The sequence below is a fragment of the Motacilla alba genome, chromosome 8 (genome assembly GCF_015832195.1).
Source record: "Motacilla alba alba isolate MOTALB_02 chromosome 8, Motacilla_alba_V1.0_pri, whole genome shotgun sequence".
Classification (NCBI taxonomy): Eukaryota; Metazoa; Chordata; class Aves; order Passeriformes; family Motacillidae; genus Motacilla; species Motacilla alba.
In genome coordinates this window covers 13,323,624-13,349,910 of record NC_052023.1, presented here as the reverse complement: position 1 = coordinate 13,349,910, position 26,287 = coordinate 13,323,624, and the positions used below count along the sequence as shown (strand labels likewise).

Here is a 26,287-nt window from a genome sequence, read left to right as displayed (position 1 = left end):
AGCTATTTCTCTGCTATTAAGGTCAAGCAGATAACTTGTATTTTAATTCTCCATTTTCTTGTAGTCAGAACTAGCTCTACTACTACTGCTGGGCACTGGTTAAGTCCGTTTTCCATTTTATTAATTTATCCTTATCATAAACTGCTAAGCTTGGCTCCTAGTGAACTTTTCTGTGAACTCTACCAGAGTTCAGGGCCTGAAGTCAGAGATATGTCTTTCTCCTTTCTCAGACTGTTCCTCCACATTGCAGAGTGTACTTCAGGGAAGTCTGTCAGCAGTAATCTCGTATTACCTCTTCTAGACTTTTTTCATTTCCTCACTGTCTTTACTTTTCTTTGTGGTCAGTCCACATGTGCCTGTGGCAGTGTTTGTCAGGACCTGCTGAGTGGGTGGCTGGGCCAGTTGCATCCTGATGAATGTGCAGGGAGTGCAGGGAGGGCAGCCCAGGCGTGTTCTGCAGTGCAGGCAGCTCAGGGCCAGATTGCTGTACAGACAGAGGATTAACTATGTGAAAATACAGTTCAGACAAGACCCTTGACAAATTTTATGAAAATGATCTACAGTGAGGAATTTGACGAGGCACTCAGTGCTGCAGTCAGCACTAAATCCCTTGTATTTTACAACCCAATAATCAACTTGCTGCTGTGATTACCAGAGTGGAAGAGGATGAGTGGCGAGAATAAGTGGCTGTTGGTGTGGTGCCCAGACCTACCAGGGCCCTGAAGCAGCTCCAGCAGGAAGCTATCCCCATTTGACATCTTTGCAGTCTAAACAGACAGTGATGATTTGCAGAAGAAAAGAGATTTGTGGAGAAGACCTTTATTCACTTGCCTTTGTCCTCTGTTTGCTCTGATCGGAATCCTTCCTACACTCTTTTTTCTGATATCTCAAAGTCACTTAAAAGATAGTTTAATGTTTTCACCTAAGAAAAAAATATCATCTAACAATCTAACACTTTACCAGCATTGATTTATTCTCTCAGACACAATTGTCACCAACTCTAGGACTACCAACTGTTTCACTAAAATATCTCTAAGAAAATCTCTTAGTTTTTATTTTCTTTTTGTTTCTTTTCTTTTCTTTTCTTTAGAAAAAGTCTCATTTCTCCCCAGAAGGTGACAAAGTTTTTGGCAGATTAAAAGCATTACATCTGTAAAGCCAGCGAAAACAGCAAACTTGGGTGAAAATATCACTAAAATTACTTTTTGAATTTTAGAGACTGATTTTTTCCCCGGTTCCTTTTCAGTTTATGGCAGCTCTTTTGCATTTTTAATAAATCTGATACTCATGCATTAAATCCTATGAGTGAGAATTCATACATTAAGAATAACTACACCAAGACCATGTATGAAAGCTGAGACCTGTCCAGTCTTCCTTATGTTTTTCATTGTATCCGGCTTGAATTGCTGTGGTCTCAAGAGCTCTGATCCACTCCAAACCTGCAAAGAAGGGAGCAGGCAGTGTCCTGGAGAGCATTGCATAACAATGGAATGAGTGGTTTCCAAACCAAACAGGAAATTAAATAATAAAGATATTGAGTAAGTTCTGCCAGTTCATCTTGACTGCAAAAGGAGAAATGAGGACTGGAAATGTCTCTTGTCCTATAACTGCAGTCTTACCCTCCAAAACTGACAGTGTGATAAAGAGGTACAGCTGAGGCTAACTTGCTTTTTTGCTCTTAAGTGACTTTCTCCCTAGGATGAGATTGAATTTAGCAACCCAAGTCTATCCTCTACTTTATCCTCAACTCTTCATTTTCTATTTAAGTCTTCAGTGAGCCTAGCTCACATGGACTGGAGGATTCAGTTTGGAGAGGTTGTTCCTGCTGACATCTATTGCTTTTGTCCTTGTCTGTTGAACTGTTCGCTCTAAGATGTCATTGATGACATATTTAAGAGTCACAGAAAATCACATTTCATATGGATAAGAAAAGATTATTACTGCAGGCAAGTGTCAAGGTTATAAAGGTTAGATGTGTTTTTTCATCACTACAGAAGCAGGGGAGTGGAGTGGAGGGAAAAAATAAATATTTTCAAAGGATAGGTTACTCTGCACACAATGTGGAATTCCAGTGTTTCCTTTTGAGTTATTTAATGCAGTGGCAGAAGAGGGGTTTGTTTGTAAGGAAATTCAACTTCTCAGTTGCTAAGAAAAGTTGAACTCTTGCTGTTCAGTGACTTCAAAAAGATTTAAGGATCACTGATCAATTGCCATGCTTTCTTGTATGTGAGGGGGAGGATATCTGATTAATGACCTGTGACACAAGCTTCACCTGTCTGCAGGAATCTGCATACCAGCTGAATACTGAGATGACAAATTAACAAAGCATTTTGTATGGCCTTCACTGAAAAAAACCTATGGGGTCTGGAGGTCAGTTTAGCGAGTGCAAATGCGTGGTTATTTTTAATTACACATAAGCTGATCTTATCCCCTGAAATAGCAGAGAGGAAGTTTTACCATCAATTTTGGAGTGTGGACACACTTGTCCTTTTTTTCTTTCATTGGCCTGGAGATTTTTCCCAGTGTTAAACCTCTAAGAATCCAACTCCACAACGTTTTTTGTTTTCCTGCTTTTTATTCTGCTTTTTTTTTCCAATTAATGTGCTACAACTGACTCCTTGTCTGTAAGCCTGAATCTAGACTTTTGTTTAGTGAGGATAGACAGATTAGACACACTTTTGAATGACCTATTATAAATTATAAGGGCTGTGTTTAACTGGTAAAAAACCCAGCTGCTTAATTTATGGATATGCACAACACGACAAACAATGTCAACATGGCAAGCAGAACACTCATCATTGATAGAGTTGGCATCATTTCCTCATGTGTGGCAGTTGCAGTAGGAATCTTTGTCTTTTGGAGTCAATTTAGTGCCTTAGGAAGGTGCTGGATAGGGCCCTGGAGACAGCAGCCTTGGGCTGGGCACAGCATCAGGTGCAGTGCAGGTGGCACAGGCAGCAACCTGGCAGCCTCTGTTCCCGCACCAGCACAGATTTGTTCATCCCACTGGAAGGGAAAATCACCAGAGGAGAGAAAATGAAGGTACCAGTGTCCCATGGCCTGTGATCTGAGATTGCCAGCAGTGGTGTTGGTTTCAAGACAGACATTTGTCCAATACAAAGAGCTGGGCTCTTCTCAGAAAGATGATAGTGAGTGTCCAGTAGATAGTAATGAAGCTTTTGTCACTACACTGGCACCTTCTCTTTTGTGAGGAATATGCTCATTTAAAAAAAATAATGTCTCTTTTAAACCATAGATTTGATATGTGCAGGAAAAGAACTAAATGACTGGAACATGACTTCATGGTCAGATACTCCATGCTCTCAGCTCTACACAGACATTGTGCTGCACTCATTAATCTCATGAGAGTGCCTTTCAGCAGATTATTAGGAAACATCTGTTTAATATTTATTATTTTATTTCCTTATTGTGTGTTCTTTTTTATTCTCAAAATATTCTCCCTAGGGGCAAAAGGGTGTATAGTGGAACCTATGATTTTGATAGCATTACTGTTTGTGTTGATTATTTTTCTTCTCTTCTCTTCTCTTCTCTTCTCTTCTCTTCTCTTCTCTTCTCTTCTCTTCTCTTCTCTTCTCTTCAGTATTTCATAAATATTGTATGATCACAGAAGTGGACATTGAATTTACTTTTATCTTCCATCATTGGTTACATTCTGTCTTCTATGTAGACGAGTTGTAAATCCCTTTCTGAGCTTTAAGGTACTGAAAGAGCAAAGATGTATTTTAAGGTTGTTGATACCAAAATTTAGTCTTCTAAAAATCTTGGCCCCAGGCTATTGTTTGTCTTGAAAGTGGTAACTGAGATTTTCCCTTGCCTTAGGAGTGAGAAAGAAGTCACTGTAAGAGAGGATAGATTTGCTCAGGGCAGCTCATGTATTACAGCATGTTGTACTAATTGGAGTTTCCTAAGGTGTGATGGCTTCATGCCCAGGAACTACATGGCTGTAATCCAGCTGAGAGGTGACACATGTAAATAACCAAAAACTGGGCTTCATCTGCCAAAATGGGATGGAACCTTGTAGCAATCAGTGATAATAGAAACTGCTGTTTATGGATAGCGCTGTGTAACTTAGTTGAATCAAGAAATCCATACACTCTCAGGCTATATATAAAACTGGTTGATTTGGGGTACATTTTCTATCAAAGAAGAATTCACCTTCCTTCATATTCTTTGTAATTCCTCCCCCTGCCCCTGAATGCTCCTTTTTAGATTCAAATGCAGTCTGATGTTTTTATAAATGAATTGATTTTATCTAAGCACTTTGTCTATTTGAGTTGTGGTAAAACATAGAAAGAGCTGAATATCATCAATGTTTTAATAACATACTACTCTAGATGATCTGACAAATTCCCCTTGGTGATTGAGAGAAATATAGAAAATTACTGGAGAGAATGGAGTAGTGTGGGATGCCACAAATAAATGAAGCAAAAAAAATCATTATGACGGTTTGAGAAGAATTAAAAGCCATGCACTCTTGTCACCTCTTTCAAAAGATACCAAGATATTGTCAGAGAAGCTGTTGTTGAATGCATTTGTACAAGAAGGGTGAATGTCTTCCATTATTTACAGTTACAGATCCATTTCAATCTCCAAGCAATTTCAGTGGCATGGTCTGGTTAATGGTTCTTTCAAGTCTAGAATAGTATCAATTCTTTACTACATTTACAGTTCAGTTTTTTTCATCATGTCTTTGAGCCTTTTAGAGTATGTCTTGATTATCACTAGATTCATTTAATTGGATATTTAGGAAGGTCTAATCAGTGGCACCTGGAAAATAATGGCATCTTTGAAGAAGGAAGTGATCAGTTTGTATTGCTGACAGGCATGAACTGTTATACCAGAAATCAAAGGGGTTCTGTCCTTTAACCATCCATCCACAGCTCTGGCATTCCTGGCATGCAGCAAGGTTCTTTGGCTCATCAGCCCTGCTACCATTGCTTTCATTCTCCATAGCTGGACTGTGATGATAGCTCTTGTTACAATGCTGCATCGTTTTCTTCAGTCAGGAATGTCCTATGGTTGCAATTTTTTCTGTTTTTCTTCAGGTAGGGAAGATCCATGCTGAATCCAAGTGTTGCAATGCAGGATGAGATGTGTGATGAAATGCTATGACTGAAAACATGTTATTGTTCAGCAGCTCTGGGCAGAGCAGCCCTTGGGCTTTGGGAAGGCCTTTCCATGGATGTCACCTTTGAGAGTAACAGGGTAATAGATATAATTCAAGTCCTTACCATTATTCAGTTCTTGTTTCAAAACAAATCTTTACTATAATTAATAACGTCTGAATAGCAGCATCTTGTATTGACAAATTTCAAAGATGTCCTATGAGTGAAAAAAATGAGAATCAACCGTGGATCTAATTATATAAGCTGCTGTCTTGGTACATCTCATCTGGATAGAAATGGACAGGACTGGGTATTTTCTAAAAGCCTGGTCTCACAAGATTTCTAGCTTCGTCAAGAAGGTTCATTAAGTACTTAAAAGTTAAGGAAGTTACTGGGCCTCCCAGTCCTCTGAGACTAACTTTTCCACCACTGCAGAGACCAATAATTATCCATATCATATGTTGTATGTTATGAGGAAACAGTTGGACAATTTTTGTAGTCTCTGGGCAATTAAACTCCATGCAGGATAACATAACATGTGAATTAGGGGGGCGAAGCCAACATATCCTTTCTTTCCCAGCCTTTAATTTTCAATCCAAACCTGTATATCCACTACTCCGGATCACTGTGTGCACTGTTTTACATAAAGTTTGGTGTGCAAGTCTTAGAATTCTGTCATTGAGATGAACTGTTAGACTTGCTTTGATTTCGACGGCAGATCCTCTGTGTATTTAGACGGACACAGTAGGCTAAAACTCATAAAAAGAATTAATCAATTTTCCTGTATTATTAATTACACCCTAAATTATTAAGTGATGAAATTTTCTAAATGCAATTTATTTTTCCACCACCTGTTGCTGCTAGTCAACATCCTGTTCAATTTAGACAAAGGGAAAGGACCTGTGCTTTTATTTTCTGTACTACATAATACTGTACTCTTTGTGCTCACATATAATGCAAAGGAATGTCAAAAATCTAAAGAATATTGTTTTAAATGGTATCATTACCTGTGATGCTGTTGCACACATTGATTAGTATGAAAATCATAAAAAGGCAGATCAGTGTCAGCACATTTCCTGTGGGAAATTCCCTATTATGTAGTGGACAGCACTAACTGTTAGCATGCAAGTATTCTGCTTGTCCTAGCCTTAGAAATGAATTTCTTTTTGTTAAGGAGGACTAGTGTCATGAAATGTGCTGTCTAACGTCAACAGAAGGGAAAAATGATTAAAAAAAATCTCATCCAGGTACAGACTTGATTATGATCTTTGGACATAATCCAGTGGGAGTTTTTCATGATTATTTTTAAACTTTAAAAAATGGACTTTAAAATATGGTCTGAAAAATGAATACAGAGTACCTTCTTATGCAGCACTGCATTGTAAAAAAAAAAATAAAGAGAATGGAATTTTTCAGCATAATATCTGATAAACTGTAAAAACCTGCATATATCAAGCAAAGTGTAGTTTACAAGAGGCAGACTTCTGTGCATGTGCATAAGGTACTAAGAGCAGACTCATCACACTTGAATAGAAATGAGAATTTAATTGACAAGTCCCTCAATTACCTGTGTAACTATATAGTCATATAATTAGTATAAAAATAAATGTGCAAGCCAAAGATTAATATAGCAAATGTAGTTTTACTGTAACAAAGGGTTGTGACAGGAAGATACTAAATACAGAAACGTGCTTAGAGCCTGCTCTTTAATCATTTGCCACAGATATTTATTTAACTCACAGTGAAATTCCAGTGGTTTGTTTGTGCAGTTTTAGTGTGGGGAAAAGAGTAACTGGAGGGCACTTGTGATGGCCACTAATATGATAATAATTTTGTAAGCAGCCAAATGTCTCATCCTAATAAGAAGAGTAGATGAACACAGTATGTGCTGAATAGATAGGACTTTTCTCAGTTTTGGCTGTGGTTGTATCTCAGATAGCAGCCTGCCAACGCAGCCTAAATAACTGGCAGCCAAACTTGCCTGTTCACATAAGGCTCTCCTGTTTCCCAGTTCTAATTCATTTCTATCCCTGTGACAAACACTAACACTGTTGGAAATAACTACGTATCCACCTGCCAGTGTCATTGAGCAGGATTTTCTGCCAGTCTAATTGAGAAGGAAGTTCTTGGCTTAATTATAAGAAAGAAGGTACCTGGTTATTTTAAGACCAGTCTCAAAATTGTCATCTTGCTGCTAATTTCTGCTCTCCACATATTTCACAGTATAATGCTTCCTTGTTGTGAGGTCTTGTAAGGGTCCTGGAGCTATCATCCATCATTAAGATAAAAGTTAATAGGACACAGTTTTAGAGGGAATAAGAATAAATCCCTTATCTCTACAGATATGCTCCATTTTCCTAACATGAGTATTTTGAAATGTTCACTGTCTAAACTCCTACCTTATACGAATTATCATAGTTACCTCTTATATCTAGATCACTTACAGCTTCAGCATGCCACCTATGTCACTGCTACTATCCTCAAGCTAAGTGAAACCTTCCAGGGAATATCTATCATTATAAAGTCTATGCTAAAAAGAGTTTTGAATTTCATTAAGATGACACTATTTACCGGCTTTGGGGGTTGTGCTTTTACTTTTGTCTTTTCAGTTATTTATTTCCTGACCTTTCCTTTTATCTTTCTTGCATACCTGTATGCTTTTTTGTTATTGAAATTTGAGGAACTCCCACATTAAATGTTCAGATTTTACTCACAAAATTTTCTTTTCTAAATATCGAGCCAAACATACATTATTTTTTAAAGATTAAATATATAGTCCCAGCAAAGCTGATCTCTCCTCCATCCATCTTTATTTTTCAAATTAAGTGGAGCTCCTACCACAGGATTGAAATTAGTTGAAGCTAGAAAAAAATTGCCTAGAAAAAACATTGTTTAATTTTTGAAGGATATCTTGAAGACAAACAATCTCAGAGTTAAAACATTAGAATGATTTCAGTGTTCTACTGGAAACATTCCTCCCTTTAATCTAAATTCTTTTACAAACCAAAAGACTCTTTGCTGATGTTCTGCCAAATGCATATTTTGCTTTTTTTGAGGGATCTGGAGCAGACAACTGATCTGGTTGCTGTCTTGAAGTCCCATGCACACTGGGGATATGTTTTTGGCTCCAGTCAGCTACTTTAAGGGTATTCTGGGTTGTCTCTTCTCTTCAGAAACTCAAAATAGATGCATGGAGGAGGAATAATCAGCCACTGAGTCTTCTAGAGAGTCTTGGAAAACCATCACAGAGTTTGGTGTATAAGGGAGGGGCTTTTGCTCATCAAAGGAAAATGGAAGTTCCTTATTCCAGCCAGGAGATTTGGTGAAGATATTTGCCCTATGTGATTTTTCACCTGGTGTTGTCTCTGTTATAATTTTTACTCAAACAAAAAGTGTTCCTTGAAGTAAGGCAGTTATATGTAACCTCCAGAGCCAGAAGCAAACTTTTCTGCTAAAACCACACACACATCGTACAATTTTTTAGAGCCTTTGATAACTGAAAAGCTCTTTAATTTGTTTTAATATTTCCTTTTTTTCTTTCATCCCCCTTTTCCAATTGGTCTTTATGCTAAATAAGAAGAAGAAACCTTGGAAAAATAGAAGGCAACTGTTTTCTGTAAGTGGTTTTAAGTCATTAGATTTTTTTATCTCTTGCTCACACTCCCCCTTCTCTATTAGAACAGTTTCTATCTTATGCCACAAGCAAATGTAATTTCTGTTGTTACTTCTTTGCAAAATCCAATTTGTTGTGATGTATTATGCATGCGAGTATAATTGCAGAGGAGGAGTTAAACTGAATGACAGTTTAAAGAGGTGCATTCCTTTGGCTGTGTCACTCACAAAGAGCAGCAAAAGAAAAGTGGGACAAATTGATGCCCTGATGAAAGTATTAATCTGCTAAGACTTCAGAGGAAACAATGGGACTGCCCTAATCAAGCCATAGCCTCTAGAGAATAAAATTATGGCACTGACTTCTGATACAGAGAAGATTACTGTAGCCTTAGCAGTACTATCAGTGCTAAGATCTACTATATTCTTTGTGTATACATTTCTAGCAATTAAAAAAGTGCTTGTCAGTAGCAATCTTAGCATGGAGCATTTTTTCCCAAGAAATGTGAGAGTTTTATGATATCCTGTATAATGAGTTAGTCTTTTGCCATTTATTTTCATAGAAGAAATAGAATAAAGTATGTAATAACAATAAATAAAAGCAAAATAGCAAGGTCGGTGAGTATTCCAAGTGAAATATCTTTTAAAAAGTGTAAGATTTTCACTGCAAATGAGGATAGAGGTTATAAACACAAAAAATTATACCTTTGTAATTCTGATGCTGGGGAACATAGTGTATCTATTAAAATAATGGTAAAGTCTTTTATACTTTCTATTTTCTTCCACAAATTGTGGTGGTAAAAAAGGGCTTTTAAAATCAAGCTTTTTTAATTATTTTTTTTTTTATATCACTAAATTCCTGTGTAATATTTTAGAGAAATCAGCTCTGAAAATATATGGGCCATGTGTTTTTGCACTATTTCCTGAGTCTGTCCCAGACAACCAGATCAGATGGCAACAGATGTATGGTGCAGGAAGATTTCATCAGTAACCTTTGATGCTGGAGACTTCATGCTTGAATCTTTCAGAGTTACTCACAGCTGCCTACTGTGTGAAAGGAACCTGAAATCTAGGATGGTTCTTCTTTCCCACTGCCTCACATTATCCTGTTCCAGGTCTTTGAGCAGAGGAAAGAATTTACTGTTGTTTTAAACTAGTTACAGGAGGCTCTACAATACGAAGTTCTGTGAGCAATGGGAAAGTAAGACTGATGTTTCATGTTCCTTAACTTTGTGTGAATCAGATTAGATAAATCATCTTCTCAAATGCACAAATTATAGTTCTTGATGGTTGAGTTGAGTGGGAATGGGTAGCAGAGTAAAACTGGAGTTGTAGTGTCATATTGGCTCACTTCTTTAGGGACATTTCAGAATAAAATGTCCTGTCCATTTCTCCTGAACATAATGAACTAGGCACTGGACACTTGCCTGGTACTCCTGGAGTCTCTTCTCATTAAGTATTTCAATATTTGCATGTGAAGGTCATCAATCTACCCATTCAATCACATTAGCTGTTATTTTTGGGAGTTTGGGCTTCCAGTAATTCTGAAGGTCAGAACTTTTCAGCATGACTCAGTACATAAATTCTACAATCCTTATTAAGGACAATGGGAAATCTGAGAAAAGTAGGTCAGATCCTCCTTCCTTGATAAACTAGTTAGTGAACACACTATTCACTAGGTGTGAATGCTACCAGATGAGTAATCAGTCTGACACTGTAGGTGTGGCATTATGAGATCTCCCCAAGAGCCCTGAAATGGTGGAAGCAGAAACTTTTTGGGTTTTGGAGGGTTTTTTTAATAGAACTGTCACTATAGTGCCATCACCTACTGTTCCAAGAAACATTGAATTTTTCTTTTTTTATTTGGATTCAGATAAAATCAAGTCTCTGTATACTTATGGACTGAATGGGATCCTATGATAATAGTTTTATCCCAGTGAAGATGAATTCAAAGAAAAAGACCTCACACATAAAAGCCTTTTTTGAGTGCTAGTTAGCAAGTCCTTTATAAACAGAATCTGTTTATTATTTCCACAGAGTTGTCTTATCAAATCCTCATAGAAATGAGATCTATCTAAAAGTGTCTTTAGAAATTGCAAACAGATATATAAATTGAAGCAAAGTCTTGCTATTCATGAAAATAATCATTTACAGGATATTTTTATACAAAGCGAAATATTATGTTTAGTAATTTCTCTTCAAAGAGACACTTTAAGCTTCTGTAATAAATAGTTCTGTTATCAACAAACACACAAAAGTCAAGTGACTAAAAATTCTGGTAGAAGTGTCATGGACTTCAGCAAGAAATGTTTCTTTCAGTCACTGAGTTGCATGGTCCTGAATAGAATGGAAATACTGAGAAAATAGAAGAAAACAAAACCTTTCCAAATTTTAAGCCTTTTTTTTTTTTGCTAGCTACCCCAGCAGGTAAAAAATTAATGTACTGGTATAAGTATTGAATATGTTTTCAAAGATGACACTTGTCTTTCCCTCCCTGTTTAGTAGGTTTGTGAGTGCCAGTCAAGCTACCAGCTCAGGTGGGAGCATTCTAGCCCAGGGAGCCTTACAAAAAGCACCACTCCCAATGAAAATGTGAAAGAATCAGTATAAGCTAGTGCATTTCCCAAATATTCAGCTTCTGAAAACCCTCCATGTGCCTGCTCATGACATCTGTGACAACCAGCCTCAGGATCATGGATCCACAGAATGGAGACTGCCAAGACACAGCATTTCACAGCTGAAAAAAACATAGCTTTCTCTCCAAATTTCTGGTACTAAGTGTAAAGCTGAAAAGAAAAAGGAAAAAAAAAATTGGCTTAACAGCTGCTTTCCATTTCATAGCAGATGAGACACTGCTCATAAAAATCAGCACTGACTTCTGTTATGGAAATCCTGGTGTACACATTCATTGAGTAAAGAACCCAGCATCTGTAGGATTCATAAAGTAACTGATTTCAGAAATCAATAATGAAATTAATAACAAACAGCCAGTGGTCATCTAGTTCTCATTTAAGAACCTTATTGTCTCTGCATATTTTTTTTTCTGCTCTTTTCCTGGAATGTCTGTTTGAACAGTGTAGTTATGACAGATTTCACTACAAAGGTCACTCATTTGCTCTCACTGGGTGAAACACTTTTGACCAGATTGCTCATGATACATAGAAGCAGGCAGATAGAAGAGAATTTTAGGAAACCATTAAGACCAACCTATTAAGTTTGGCTCAGCCAATCTTTATTTTATAGTGAAGAACAACTTTGTTCTTAAAGCCCAGTACAGAAGCACTGCAATTTCCTGATGATTTCTGTAACTGGAGTCAAAAAGTCTTCATTGCAACAGTGGTGAAAGGTGGGTCTAATCCCCCTAGACCACATTGATTTAAATTCTTCCTGCTGCTCTGAATGATCCCTGGTAGCTAGTTGTCCAAAGAAACCATACAGGATAGATGGGGTCATATTTTGTCAATATAATGAAATCTAGTGTTCTTTAGGAAGATATCCCCTCATGGAAGAATGAATGAAATAGAAGAAGATACAGCAGCCTTGCTGTAGGTTATGCATAGGATAATCATTATTATTCAATTAAGTAATTTCAAAGGCAACTTCTGCTACCTTGTAAGCAGGTACCAATGAGGAGAGGCTCCAGACATTGTTATAGGAAAGTGAATCATACACTGTTAGGTGCCTTTACCCCATTGCTCTATATGTTATAGCTCAAAGAAGAACAATAAAGCACCTTTTTTTTAGAGCTACTGTATTCCTGTTGATGTTTAGAGTAAGTCATCTGAAAATAGCTGTGGTTTTTTTTTTTCGTCTGCTGCTTGGATGGATAGGTCAGTTTAAAAAAGCTTCCTTCCTTGACTTTTAAATATTAACTAGAAGTGCAGTGTCAACTCTGGGTTTTTTAATCCTTTTATTCACACTGTATCATGGTACAAGTGAGCATGATTATTAGTAGGGTTGTGTGATACATTAATCACAGGTTAAAAAAAAAGTATCAAGAATTACAGTAGTCTGGAGTATTTAATACAGAGTACTCTTCTCTTGTTTTAGACACAGCTGGTGGAATTCTCGACATTTCTAAGCACTGGAACTTCCCAAACAAGTTCAGTTTTTACCATCTTGTACTATAGACTGTAAATGTCTATGGAAACAGCAGGATCACAGGTCACAGGGATTTAAGAAGACCTCTTTATTCACTAAATCAGCTCCCATTTAACCAAAACCATGTTGTTTTCTGTAGAACATGCACTACTGCCTTATGATGGGGGACTTCTGACGTTAAAGTGGTTCCGCAGAGCAGCCCTGGCAACAACAGGTTAAGGAGGTTCAGAAGCCAAGCATGGGCTTCAGTGAATCCCAGCCTCCTGCCAAGGCTTGGACCTGGAGTCACTCCTCAGAGTCAGGAGCAGACCAGGACAGAGCAGTCCTGTTGCTCTCACCTGCAGGTGTTCCACAGGCCTTGGAGCAGTTTTGGAGGTGCTCTGAATTTCATTCAGATATCCTGTGCCTGAGGAAGCCCCAGCACAGCAGGAGTGGAGGCTGGGCAGCCCTGGGCAGCAGCAGCAGCCCCAGGGACCCGTTGGCTGTCTGCTCCTGCACTTGGCCCTGGATGGGGCTCCAACCAACAGAGGTGTAAGTACATCAGAACATCTCTGGGACAATGGTTCAGTAGGAAGATTGAACATGAATCCAACCCAAAGCTCTGCCATTTGTCATGCAGAATCAGGGCCTGATTCAAGAGGAGAGACTTTTTCCTCCTAATTTCTGTGTCTTTATGATTCATCTGAGTTTATTTCTTTGTTCTGAAATTTATTAAAAGAAAAAGCATGTATCCAAAGGGAAACAGTTTTCAAAATATTAGCTTTGAAGCTTGTAATCTCCCACAGAAACCCAACTGAAACTTGCAGCGGGGTTTGCCCCACAATGAGCAGGTGAAAAAATGATTTGGAGTAGCGTGACAATGGCTGTCAGCTCCAAATTCTTCAATTAAAAAGAAAATCCTTCTGCCCACAAATTCTGTCTGAATTCAATTAGAATGAAAGTATAACAGAAAACTAGGTGGATTAAAGAGCACTTGTTTTTCTTTCTCTTCGGTAGCCTAAATGCAATATAATGTAACTTTGTTGTTTCATTTGTGTTGATCTAGTTGCTGGCTTGGTCAGGTGTTTCTGTCCCAGCCTTCTTCAGTTACTGGAGTTGCTAGTATCGCTTGCATTCTTTTCATACTGTGTATACATTGAATTCATATTATCTATTGTTTATTCCAAACTTCTGACTTTGTTTTGCCAAGGCTATCTGTTTTTAAATTAGTAATTTTCACTCCCTCATTCAAGTCTTCTAAATTACTTTTTGGAGCAGTGACTATTAATATTTTAGGTATCTTTGATGTTTTACTTTATAGTCTTCAATTTTATTTTACATTTCACAGGTTCCTAGTTGCAAATAATCCTACAGGCAATTTTCTCACATTGCAACTATTCCTTGAAAGATATGCTAATGTAGCAAGGCACTTGTAATACTGGGGGTTAAGTTAATCACCCAAAATGAGCCGTATTACTGTCAGTGGTATATAAAGACATCCCAAAGTGAATTACCAGGTGGACTAGCATTAAAGCTCCTTTATAAAATAACAGAACCTGAAGGCGTGCAGGAATATACATTCATTTCAGAATCTATTGAGCTAAGGAATCTGGGTTTTGTAGTTTCTGTACTTGAAGATACCAAAAAAATATGTTTGTGTTGTCTTTTTAAAAAAAACACAAAACTTTGCAATATTATTTGTAAAGCCTTTATGAATGAAAAAAATAAATTTAAAATTAATAATGAATGCCTTATGTTCATATATTTGCACATAAAAAAGGGGTTTCCTGCTCTGTGCTCAAGCTGAGTAGGGTAAGAAACCCAAAGAAGAAACAGATAGATTTAATTACATCACTTAAATGAAAATTGCAATATTTCTCATATCTTTAGACTTATTTGCAAGTATCCAGAAGACACGCACAATAGACCTATGTCTTAATTTGTTCATTTGATAGTATAATTCACAGTATATGTTCAAACAGACAAATTGGACACGGCATTGGAAATACACCTCCCATTCCTAGAACTAACCAGGCACTATCAAACGAAGCACCCTCCTGCTCTAGGTGGGCACAGAGAGCAGCTCAGCTGTGCAGGCTGAAGAATGTAGTCAGGATGTGCTGCCAGGTCTGATTTCTGTTGGTGCATCATGGGCAATGCAACAGCGCTGTCTACATGGACAGCAGATTAAGGAGTGTCAGATAGTTTTAATCTGTTCTGTCACAAGAGGACTTTCTCAGCAGACTGACTCTTTAGAGGGAAGCAGAGGTACAGCTCAGGGCTGTGTTTTAAAACAGTGGTACAGCCGTAGTTACAATCATCTAGATTTGTGTTTCTTGTCTGGAAAAAATGAAAATAAGATTTAGTTAAATTGTAGTGATATGCATTTTTATTAGAACAAATATATTTCAAAGAATAAAAGATAGGGGGTATGCAGGGAAGGTTTATGTGGAACACACTATTTATTTGCCATGCATATTTGATATGCTTTCATTAAGCAGGCAATAGAAATGTCAACATAAAGCGTGGTTTAGATTGTCCTATAAAAACAAACTGCATTGGTATTAGAATTGGATGCACTAATCTTTGGTTAAATACAAGCCTTATTTGCTATCCAGCAAAGAAATATTTGGTTGAGTGTTGTTAAATAACTGTATATTTAACCTAATTTAATTTACCCTTAATTTATAATGTCTGATGAAGTGATACAGTGTCAGTATAAGCAGCACTTTCCTGTACCATCATCTGTCATTATATGGGGTTTTTTCTCTCTCTCACTCATTGGCATTCAATCACTAGCAATTATCACCAGCCCACACCTAAAATAAGATTATTTTTGCAGTCTTGCTGAACCATGACCAATCCTTCCTACAAAGAAGAAATAACATCCATCTCTTCAAGGAATATTTTTGTAGCCATACAGTCATCTGACATAACTATAACAGATAAATATGTTCCCTAGTAAAGTAACATTTGAGATAGATGCCTGCATTTGTGAGTTGGAATTTGAAACTAAATTCTAAACATTCCTAAGTTTGGGGATTCTGGTTTGCATTGCTTGATTGGTTTTTTCATTTTGCTGGTATATACATGCTGACTTAAAAAATTATTCTTCACCATGTTTGACTCAGGTTTTTAAGTAGTGTTTATAAAGATGGCTAATATATACTGAAAATATTCTTCTAATACAAACACAGGAAAGGTGTTTTTAATCAGTATATCCAATTAGGAATATAAAATATACCATACAGCATTGTCATCTAAATCTTACCTGTACCAGCAGTTTATAGGGAACTTTAAATTGAGGTTTATGCCCTGAAGCATAGTAATATCTCTCCCTTATAGCCTTTGCAATTATTTCATTCTCTGTGAAGTAATTGTGGATGTTCCTGCTGTCTGTGCATCCAGTATTTTGGGAGGAGCCTTACTGCACTATATTACTAACAGAATAATATTTTTTAGAAGGAGCTCCATAGGTGTACAATTTATCTAAAAACTGTCTTTCTACAATCTTTCTGTAGGTTTACCCAGCAAAAGTGCCTGCAGTGTAATGCAGAGAATCCTGAAGCAGATGTAAATTCAAACACTGGTAAAAACTTAAGTGAGGCAGCGCAGAGCTCAGCACAGCCAATTTGCTTTGCTGAGGAGCTGAGTAAATCAGCTCCTGCTGAGCCCGTGCTGCCCTGGTGCCTGCTGGAGTCCTGGGAGTGAGGGCAGAGCCACCGTGGGGCTCTCCAAGTGCTGCTGTCACTCCTGATGGACTCACAGGCTAGTGGGGATGCAGGCACCCAAATCATTGCTTTCCTGTTTCAGTGGGTGGCTTCCTGGAGAATATGTTAATCTAAAAATTTTCTATATTTCTTGCTCTGACATTGTAGTTATAATTTTTATCCTGTCCTCTTTCTGGTCTATTTTTCAAAAAATAACAACACATCCCCTTTTACTTGGTTTTGCCTTTAGCTTCTTCCCGCTTTTCCACATGGAGCGACCAGAGTAAGAAACATGTAATCTCCTTCCATGTGTATCACACTGCTGTCTATGTCTGCCCCATCTGAATGTCTCCCATCTGAAATAAATACCTGTATGGTGTCCCACAGCCTTTAAGGAGATTTTCTTCACATAAAGCCATCATGTGTCTGTTTCCAGCACAGCAGGCTCACGGCAGCCTGGTACCCTGAAGATTGTATGTACTACACGTGTTCCAGAACTATGAAGGAGTTACAGTGTGCACAGGCCATGCTGGGAAAAACTTAAATTCACAAGGGAAATTAGAAATAAATTTTGAAAAATATCAAGAATAAATAGATCCAATCATTTTTATATTCCCTCTCCAAATGTTGGTATACCTTTTTTCTCTCCTCTTCCTGTTCTCATTTCTTTGTCTTTTTGTACTCTGCTCACTGTGAGTCTGACTCTTGAAAAATATGCTTTGATAGATATAGCATCCTCTCAGCTCATTAAAACTGTGCTTTCATGGCTATGCATTGCTTGTGATGGAATAATTCAGCACATGTTTTGGAGCATTAGAAATACAAACAAAAAGTAACAAAAATTTGTCTCATTCAACAGGTTTATTATAGTAATTTATTGTTTTAAATACCTGTTGAAGTAGATACAACTGTGAATGGGGCCAGGCAGATAGACAGACATGCAAGGAAGACTTTGTACTTTATTGCTTTGGATGATTGATGAAAAATTATAATATTTGGCAAAAAATTCTAAACTTTATAGGAGGAAAAGGCCACAGGGAAAAAAAGGACATTACTGTATTTAGGGATTTCATTACATCCTTCATTAAAGATCAGAACAAAAATGTAGGATTTTAATAATGAGGTATAATTCAAAATAAATTAGACAATTAGAATAAATGCCTCATTAAAATAATGAGTTTGTGTGGGATACAATGGCACTGGTTTTTGTCTCGTTCCAAACTATGGAAGTTTTGTTTAATATGTTGAACTCCCAAAAATGCTGTTTTTCCAATGGAGGCTTTTATCCAATACGTAAGCCATGAGTGGCCTGAACTGCATGGTGCTGGTGAGCACACATCCTTCAGAGCCAAGTGGCAGGGACCACATCCCTTAGCTGCCCCAAATGGTTTTTGGAAAAAATGGTGTAAATTTTGTCAGTTTAAAAATTATATTTTGGGGGGAAATAATGGAAAATAAAATGGCTGTTAGCATGATAGGAACACCTTGTCCTCCAGGCTTTTCATGAAAGAAACACATTTCATTGCCATTTGAAACTACCAGAGACATATTTGTTTGCATTCTCATATCACAAACACCTAATCAAAATAGTATGAAGAGACAGGGAAAACCATTACCAAGCTGAGCTGAAATATGCCCAGTTTCAGCCTGAGATAAATGTTTAGCCTGAAGTTATAAGCCACTGTGAATAGTTATTTATAATGGAAGTGCTATCTTAACCTTATCTGTAGTGGCACTACTGCTTTGCCATAATATCTCTGCTCCTAACATCTGTGAAATTTTTAATCTGTCCTGTGGCTGGTAACGGAGGAGTTGGTGAAACCCAGGGATACGCTCTGAACTACCTTAATTTGTCTGTCCTAGGCTTTTACTGATGCATAAAAAGGGAAGGTGAGCAGTGGGTGAGCAGAAGGGGCTCATGTCAAACAGATGAGTGCCTCAGAGGTGTATGGGAGAAGGGGAAATGGTCTACGACATGGCTGTCTGCATGAATCACCAGATTATTTTATAATTCTTCTTTCTCTTCAGGAAACACGCACCAAAATTGTTCATGATTTTTGAAAGGTTAATCTATAGCATTTGTTTTTCAGCCTGGTGGACCTATAAGCAAGTCAGTGTAGGACATCATAGTGTCACTAATGAAGATGTTATCTCTGGAAACTTTCTGCGTGACTCAGCAGTAATGCCGCCCAGCCGCCAAATAGTGGTGTGTGCTACACTGACTCTTTGTAATTAAAATAGCTCTTCCGTTTCTGCCTTTAGCAAGTAGGCATGATGAGAGAGAGCTGAAATGCTATCTCTGAAAACAGCCATGGTAAATATTTTTGTTGTTTAAACACCTAGTAGTTTTTCTCTCCTAAATCATTTGTTGCCTTACCTGACCTCTTTGTAAATAGGCCTATTGTATCTTTACTCATACAAATTATCTTTAATGGTCCAACAAATTAACTTATTTTTCAGATAGTTATGTTTCTACCTGTAGCTCACAGTAATGTTCAAGGAGATAGGATTTGACTCCTTAGGTCTTTTCTTTTGGAATTAACCTTTATCCCATTTGAACAAGAACACTTAAATGTTGGGGGTATATGTGATGTGAGCCCTGAAGGACAGGATTTTAAGCCTTGGGAGAGAAAGCTTTGCTTATGACTGAAGTGGTACTCTGTGTCTTTACCCAGGGAGAGGACCAAAAAAGGTATCACTTCAGCCCTGCTGCCAGTCTGCAGGACTGTTCAGACAAATCTGGTGAAGCTTTGGATTTGATTCTCTGCAGAGGAAAGGAATTGACAGAAATATCTGCCACCTGAAATCACTAAGTTTGAGCTACTCCTCTTAGCCTATCTTTCTGTAGCCATTTTTCATTTATTTCATGTGCATAACACAGAACTGCTAGAATGAAGGATTCAAAGGGGGTCTGTCTTGACCAGACAGCATGTACCTCACCCTCTGGCCTCATTTCCTCAGAAATTACCCTTGTTAATACTCTGTGCTTTATCCTTGTAATACCTTTTGATTCTCTTAAAGCTCTGTGAGTGCTCTTACTCTGGCTCAGGCAGATACACAACAGTCATCAATGATTTCTCAGCACCTCACATGATTTACATTTCTGCTAATTCTGGCAATTAGTTGACTGTAAGGAACTAAATTTCCCTGTGGGTGTATTTTTTGTTAGTGACCATGTGGCCAGCCAGTGTAGGCAGAGCTGGAGAGGCAGCTCTTGTGTGTGTGCATGCCCATGTGTTTAAGTCTTGGAGCTCTCAGCTTATGTGAAAAGAGCAGCTGTATTTCCCATATAGAGATGATGTTTTTAATATTATTTTCAAATACACTATTATCTTTTTCTTTTCTAAATTTGACTGTGGTAGTTTATGAAGAATAATAAAAAATGGTCGATATTTTGGAAAACAGGAAAAATCCTAAAACAGAGGGAGAGATAAAGAAATAAAATGCTTTCTCCCTCTCCCCCAGTCCCTTCCCTGCTATCCAAACAAGGACATGCAAATGCAATACAATGTCAAATCTATTTTTTGGGAACACTCAACAGCAAAGTAGCAATTAATTCCTTGCACAAGGACCTGTACAGCCTCTTTCCCATATTGTACCTTGTAATAGTGCTTGCCTAATTATCTGAAGACTGTTTCAAACTGTTTTGATATGCTCCTTAGTAGTGAATGTTATTTTTTTGGTTTTTTGTTTTTTTTTAAATTGGCATTACAATTTCAGCTCCCTTCCTGCATTAAAAAAAAAAAAAAGTGATTGCCCTGTAAATAATGTCTAGATAAGCTGGTTGCTTATCTGAAATGTCAGTTTTTCTAATACTTGTTAGGACACTTTAGAGTCATTCCAACCCAGAACTGCCATAAAATTTTACCATCCTATTTTCTACATATTCTAAAGCTCTTGTGTTGTCCGTTATTCAGATGTCCTTCACTACCAAGATGATTCTCTGAATAGCTGCATCTGTGCTGGGAAATGCCACCGGAAATTGGATGACAAGAGGTAATATTTTTTATTTTATGATTTTACGATAATCTGTGCCCACTTTGGTGGAGAAAATAATGAACACAGAGACTTTTATCAGGTGTTTGGCTGGCATGTATTTGCATGTGCCTAAATGCCTTTCCTGTTTGCTTTCCAAGATCTTGATACAGGGTGCAGCAACATCCAGTAGCACTGGGGACGTCCTCTAATTGTATCTGCATTCTCCCCTCCATGTAAGTCTTTGCAGAAATTTTTGTTTGAAACAATCCAGTCGGTTATTTCCTGTCAGTCTGTCTCGTGTATCATAGTCTAAAGCTATTAGTTAAGAAGACTCTGGAGCTAGAGGTGTCTTCTACCAAAAAAAAAAAATGTAATTAAATTCACCTAAGTTGATTTCTACCTGAGACAAAGAAATAAACACAGTAGAGATTCAAGCAAGACAATCCTAAGAGCCTTCAAAATACTTTTCTCTTTCAAAAGACAGAAACCCTTTGCTCTGGCTAGACACAAAAATCCCTGAGATATTGAGCCCTAATTTCTATTTAAATTCTGTAGCATTTGGTAAATAAACCTATCCTTCTGAAGTTAGAATGTATATGGATATAAAATATATGTAAATTATACCATTTTGCCTTAGTGAAGCTAGGCTAAATACATTCTCTAGAAGCACAAACCGCAGGAACAGAAACTGAAAAAAGCATTAATTGAAATTCATGCCTCTGGAATTCATACATTTATATAACAAGTTTGTTGTCATCTTTCAAACTGGTGAGTTAACTCTAAAGTGTGCATAGACCCACTGCCCCATCTCCAAACCTTCTCCCCAGACCCCCTCCCCTGCTCCTTACAACCTGTAATTCTGAGTAAGAAACCTCTGCTCCTCCTCAGCGGTTACTTTTTAATTACTTTGTGTGCCCTACTTCTTTTGTTAAGAAAGTCTGAGGTTTCCAAAACCAGTTGTAAACTGAAAAATTGATATTTTGTGAGCTAGAACTGAAGTCAGTAAGGTATTGATCTCAGAAAAAAAAAAAAATTACTGAGGATTGTGGGGATTTTGCTCTTTCAAGAAAATAACTTTTAAGACCTTAAAGCTGCAAAATTATTTCAGTGAGAGCATTAATGTTAATCAGTGTGTGTTGCTCTTGCTCAGTAGAAGCCAGGACTGAACTTCACAAAACTCTTTCAGCCTTTTGTCTCTGACTGTATAGATGTGAAACTAACAATAAATCTTGTTGACAATTGCTTCCACATCTATTGGCAGTCAGTCAGCTGCAATGTGAACAGTGTCGTGCACAATATGTGCAGCACAGCCAACACCCATTAACTATCTCCCTAGTTTCTCCTGTGACTTAGAGAACATGTCATTTTTCCCCAGTGAGCAGCCTTTTGAAATGTTGAATTAGTAATATTACCACCAAATACTACTAATTTGTCAGCCAGGCTGTGTTTTTCCAAAGTGTTCACAATGGGGTCTGATAACTGCTTTGTAGAGAAGCAGAGCAAAGATGAAAATTCAAAAACTTTTGTAAATCATTTGTATAAGATGTTAAGAAGTGGTGTGAAATTCTTTCTTTTTGTTTTTAGCATTAAAATAGTAAGAGCTCATCTTTAAAAAAAGAAGTGGAATTTCAATTCTACCCATCAACAAACTTCAATGCATGCTAATACAGAACCATATACATAAGTTTTGTGAAGAAGCCAGGCCAGTGATGGCAAACAGTTTCAGTGCTACATGAACTGGATAGCTAAATCCATTTAAGACAATTGGCTTGATTGATATCCACAGATCTCCCCAAAACAGTGATTCAGGCACTTCCCTAAATATTTGATAATGTGGAGAGAGGAACACTGCCCAGGGATTATGGAAATAGAATAAATTTTATCATTCTAAAATGTGTTCTGGGGTGCTTAACATCTAGTTCCCAGTTTTGTCATTGCCCTTCCTGGATCCATTGTATATGCCACAGAACTACCAAAATTTTGACTTACAGCTTTTTGTCTTGGTTAAACCATACTTTTAGAATGTTATCCTTCCATGGAAAATTCTACATATGAAAATGTACTGCCCCTTGCATAATATATTAGATACTACTTTTCATTGATTTTACTGAAACTTTGAGAAAGAGTTAATGGAATTATTCAGCACTAGCAGAGCTGAAGCAATGATACTGATTGTAAAAACTGCCCCTGTGCAAGAATGTTATGTTTTTATTGAAGTGAGTCTTCTGTTTTATGCCATGCAATTGCCCTGTGTTTTAATTCCCTCGTAAAGATCACAAAATAAAAAGGAGGGAAAAAAAATAGAAGTCTGTAGGCTGTAACTGTTATGTTCACACTTTTTTTTTTCCTCACAAAGAAAAGGAAATTGCTAGAAATGTTGATTTGTTTTAAACCTTTCAACAATTGGAGATTATTGAAATACTAAATTACTGGCACACAAGAGAACTAGATGATTGTTGTTCCACATTTACAACACAAACCAATTGATGTCTCAGAAAAAAAACAACTGCAGCAAATATTTTGAGTCTTAATTATCAGGCTGAAAAGGCTGATGAACAAAACCGGGGGGGGGGGATGTGTGGAATAATGAACAGAAGGGCAAACACGTTAAAAAAATTTTAAAGCCTTTGTCAGGCTCAAAAAGAGAAACAGACTTAATTATTATTTTGTCTTCATTCCATTTTGGGAGCTTTATCTGAAACTATAACTTACAAAGAGCAATTATAAGCAAATGGCACCCAGCATGAATACTTCTCTGTGATTTGATTGTCTCATCCTTGGCTCTTACATCAGCACAATGATGTGATGCCCATTGGAAACCAGCATGACTAGGAGCGTGGAAGGGAAGCCATGCAGTGATTTAAACCTATGGCTTCATTTATCTGCTCCATATGGAATTACAGCCTGGACAATAGTATCAATCCATTAAAATGAAGGAACCTGGCTGGATTAGTTAAAGTATTCTGCAATTCATGGAGAATAGCAGAGAATAAGGAAATAATTTCCCAGAATAATCCAGAGAATTATTTTATGTTTCTGATATAGATCGCTAGGGAAATAATTTAAAAGCATTTTTAAATATCTTCCATTTTCTATTATGAGCCTTTGGATTTCTACCGTTTGAGAGAAGTGAGACATTTAGGCTTAGAAAACTAATTACAAAACATAAAAATGCTCAAGACTTATGGAACAAATCAGACAGAAAAAAGATTTTCATACAGAAAGATCAATGTTGGAATGGAAACTACAGATTTTATGTGTCTTCCTCTCAACATCTTCGTTATACATTCTCTTTGTTCCTGTTAGCTTACTAATTAGCTGTGATTTTTTTAATGCCCCTTACACTGGGTTAATTTTGTCTTACTCAACAGCAGGGGTTTGTGTAATAATAATTCACAAAGCAATGTCAATGATTAAAATCCTTTCATTAACATGGTACCTTAAAGATAATGAATGTGAAGCTTTTAGCTAACCCAATCTCTAGGCTCAGAAAGGCAGTTTCTGCAGAAAATAATAAAAAATCCTTGTACAGATTAGCTTTTGCCAGCAGAACAAATGAGATCTTTGTTTGGGTCTATTACAAACACCAAGTCATACAAATCAAAGAGCATTTATTATGAATACAATGATGTAGCGTGCTTCTCTTGACAAAAGAATTCTAATAGTGTAGTTGAAGAATGCAAAACAGGCATTCAGAAGTGCTAATTTTCTGGCATTTTTGTAGACAGCATTGTCAATGCCCAGATAATCATCTGTGGGGTCAGAGTGCCTTGAGCTGACTATTGTCAGAGATATGGCGGAAGGTGCTCAGAGCTGGATATGTCATTTCTCTTCAGCCCCTTCAAGAATTTTAAACAGGTTTATCCGTCAGGATAAAAGAAGTGTGGTTCAGTAATTAGGGACATGAGAAGAATTAACATTTTGAAAAGTTTTGATAAGTGCTAGAACAACTGTTCTGCTGAAATTGTAGTCTTTTCTAAAGAGTACCCTTCTACCTACATTGTTATGGTTCTAACATCTCATTTTTACCCAGTGCAAAAGATGTTTGCTGGAAGAATTCATCCACATACAAATAGTATAACTCATAAAGAAAGGTGCCTCAGCAGCAGCATCAGGATAACAACCTTGAAACAATCAGGAACTCTCATTCAAATTTCTCACATTGTTCTCCCCTCAATGTATAGCGCTTTCACTTCTCAAAGTCAAATTGTGGTTTTGAAAACTGATATATTGTGTGTCTGTATTGTCTATCATCCCAGTGTACTAGAAATCTGGATTTGTTTTAATGTCAAATAACATTTGTACAGCAGCCAATTGACACTACTAAATTCTGGCTTTAACAGGTTTGTGTAAAAACTAGGGAAAAATCCACTGTCCCTGACACCATTTTTTCCAGTTAAGACTGTGGAAATTTTGTGCATTATAGCTATAGTTTTCCAGTGCAATAGACACTTCTAAATCTCAAATGAAGGGATCATGCTGCAAAGGCTTAAGCAAATCTGTGTCTTTATAAAAATAAACGTTTGCATTGAATTCATCTCTATGCTTGCTCAGCTTCTACTGCATACTGCACTGATGCTTGTAGCAAATGATCAATATGAAGAGAATTCCTCAACAAATGAGCTCATCATTTTCAATGGGTTAATGGCCAAGTGGGTCTTTCAGATTGTCTTTGTGCTGTGTCATTCACTCAAGTAAGTAATTTAAGATGCAGGCCAGTAAATGGGTACATTTACTTCAGTTATATCTTCTCTGTAATTTTTGTGTGGATAATTTAATATATTTTTTGCCTTTAATGCATTGCTGTCCCCATTGTTCTCATAAGTGCAAATAATTGTTCCCATTTTTTTGAAGGGAAGAAAGCAGGTGATAGCCTGCTAGAAAGCTGAGTCACTAAGCTTGCTACTTAAATTGATATAAATATGACTAAGTAAAAGTTTCATCTGATAAAGGCATTAATATGAAAGCCAAAATAAATGCTTTTTTTGTAAGAGACTGTCAAGACAAAGCTTCAGGGTTCAATTTGCCCAGGAAGATGCAGAAACTGTGAAAATTGTTAATTTCATCTATGCAAACAGAAATGGACTGTATCATATTATTTTTTCTCATATTTTGGCTTACAGGCAATAACAGCCTGATAAATTTGGTTCAGCTGAGCGGAGTTCCACATAGTATGCGACTTGCCTTATATCTCTCCTCTCAAAAAACACCTGCACTGATCCATATAGATTCTTATTTCCCAGAATGTCTCACAGTCATAAAATAAGAAGAAAAATGCCAATTTGTAAATGGTGAGTATTTAAGTAGTGTTGTCTGGTTCAGTATTTTGAATGTATTTGGTTTTATTATTTGCTTTCATTATTCAGTACTCGTGGAAGCAGTGCTTCTTCATTCCTTTTTCAGAGGTCTCATTTCAGCTCTGTATTTCACTGATTTCCTCTCTCTTTTTTCCATCCTGACATGAAAGGCTCCCCTTACCCCTCCAAAAAGTAATGAACTTTGTCTCATCAGTAAACATTTTCCTAAAAGAATGGGCTCAAATGGATCAGCATCCTGACCTTCATCTCTCTGTCCTGGATAAGCTGTGCTTAACTGAGGCACTGATAGTTAGCTATCAGGAGATACCTGCTTCAATATCTCTTTTAAATCATGCTATGCCAGTCATATCTTATTGAATTGAAAAATGTGTATCTTATAAGAGTTATCATTTTCTTCTCAGCCTGCAGATGTGTGAGAGTGTATCTTCAGTAAAAACTACTAATAAAAGATCCAGACCTATCCTTC

General features: G+C 37.1%; 1 long non-coding RNA gene across 1 annotated transcript; it reads left to right on the top strand.

Moving 5' to 3' along the window:
- Positions 1-20,441: 20,441 nt before the first annotated feature.
- LOC119704228 lies at positions 20,442-25,897 on the top strand. The gene is made up of 3 exons (XR_005257875.1): positions 20,442-20,521; positions 20,662-20,736; positions 25,627-25,897. It is a non-coding gene; the product is annotated as an uncharacterized LOC119704228 (long non-coding RNA).
- The last annotated feature ends 390 nt before the right edge of the window (positions 25,898-26,287 follow it).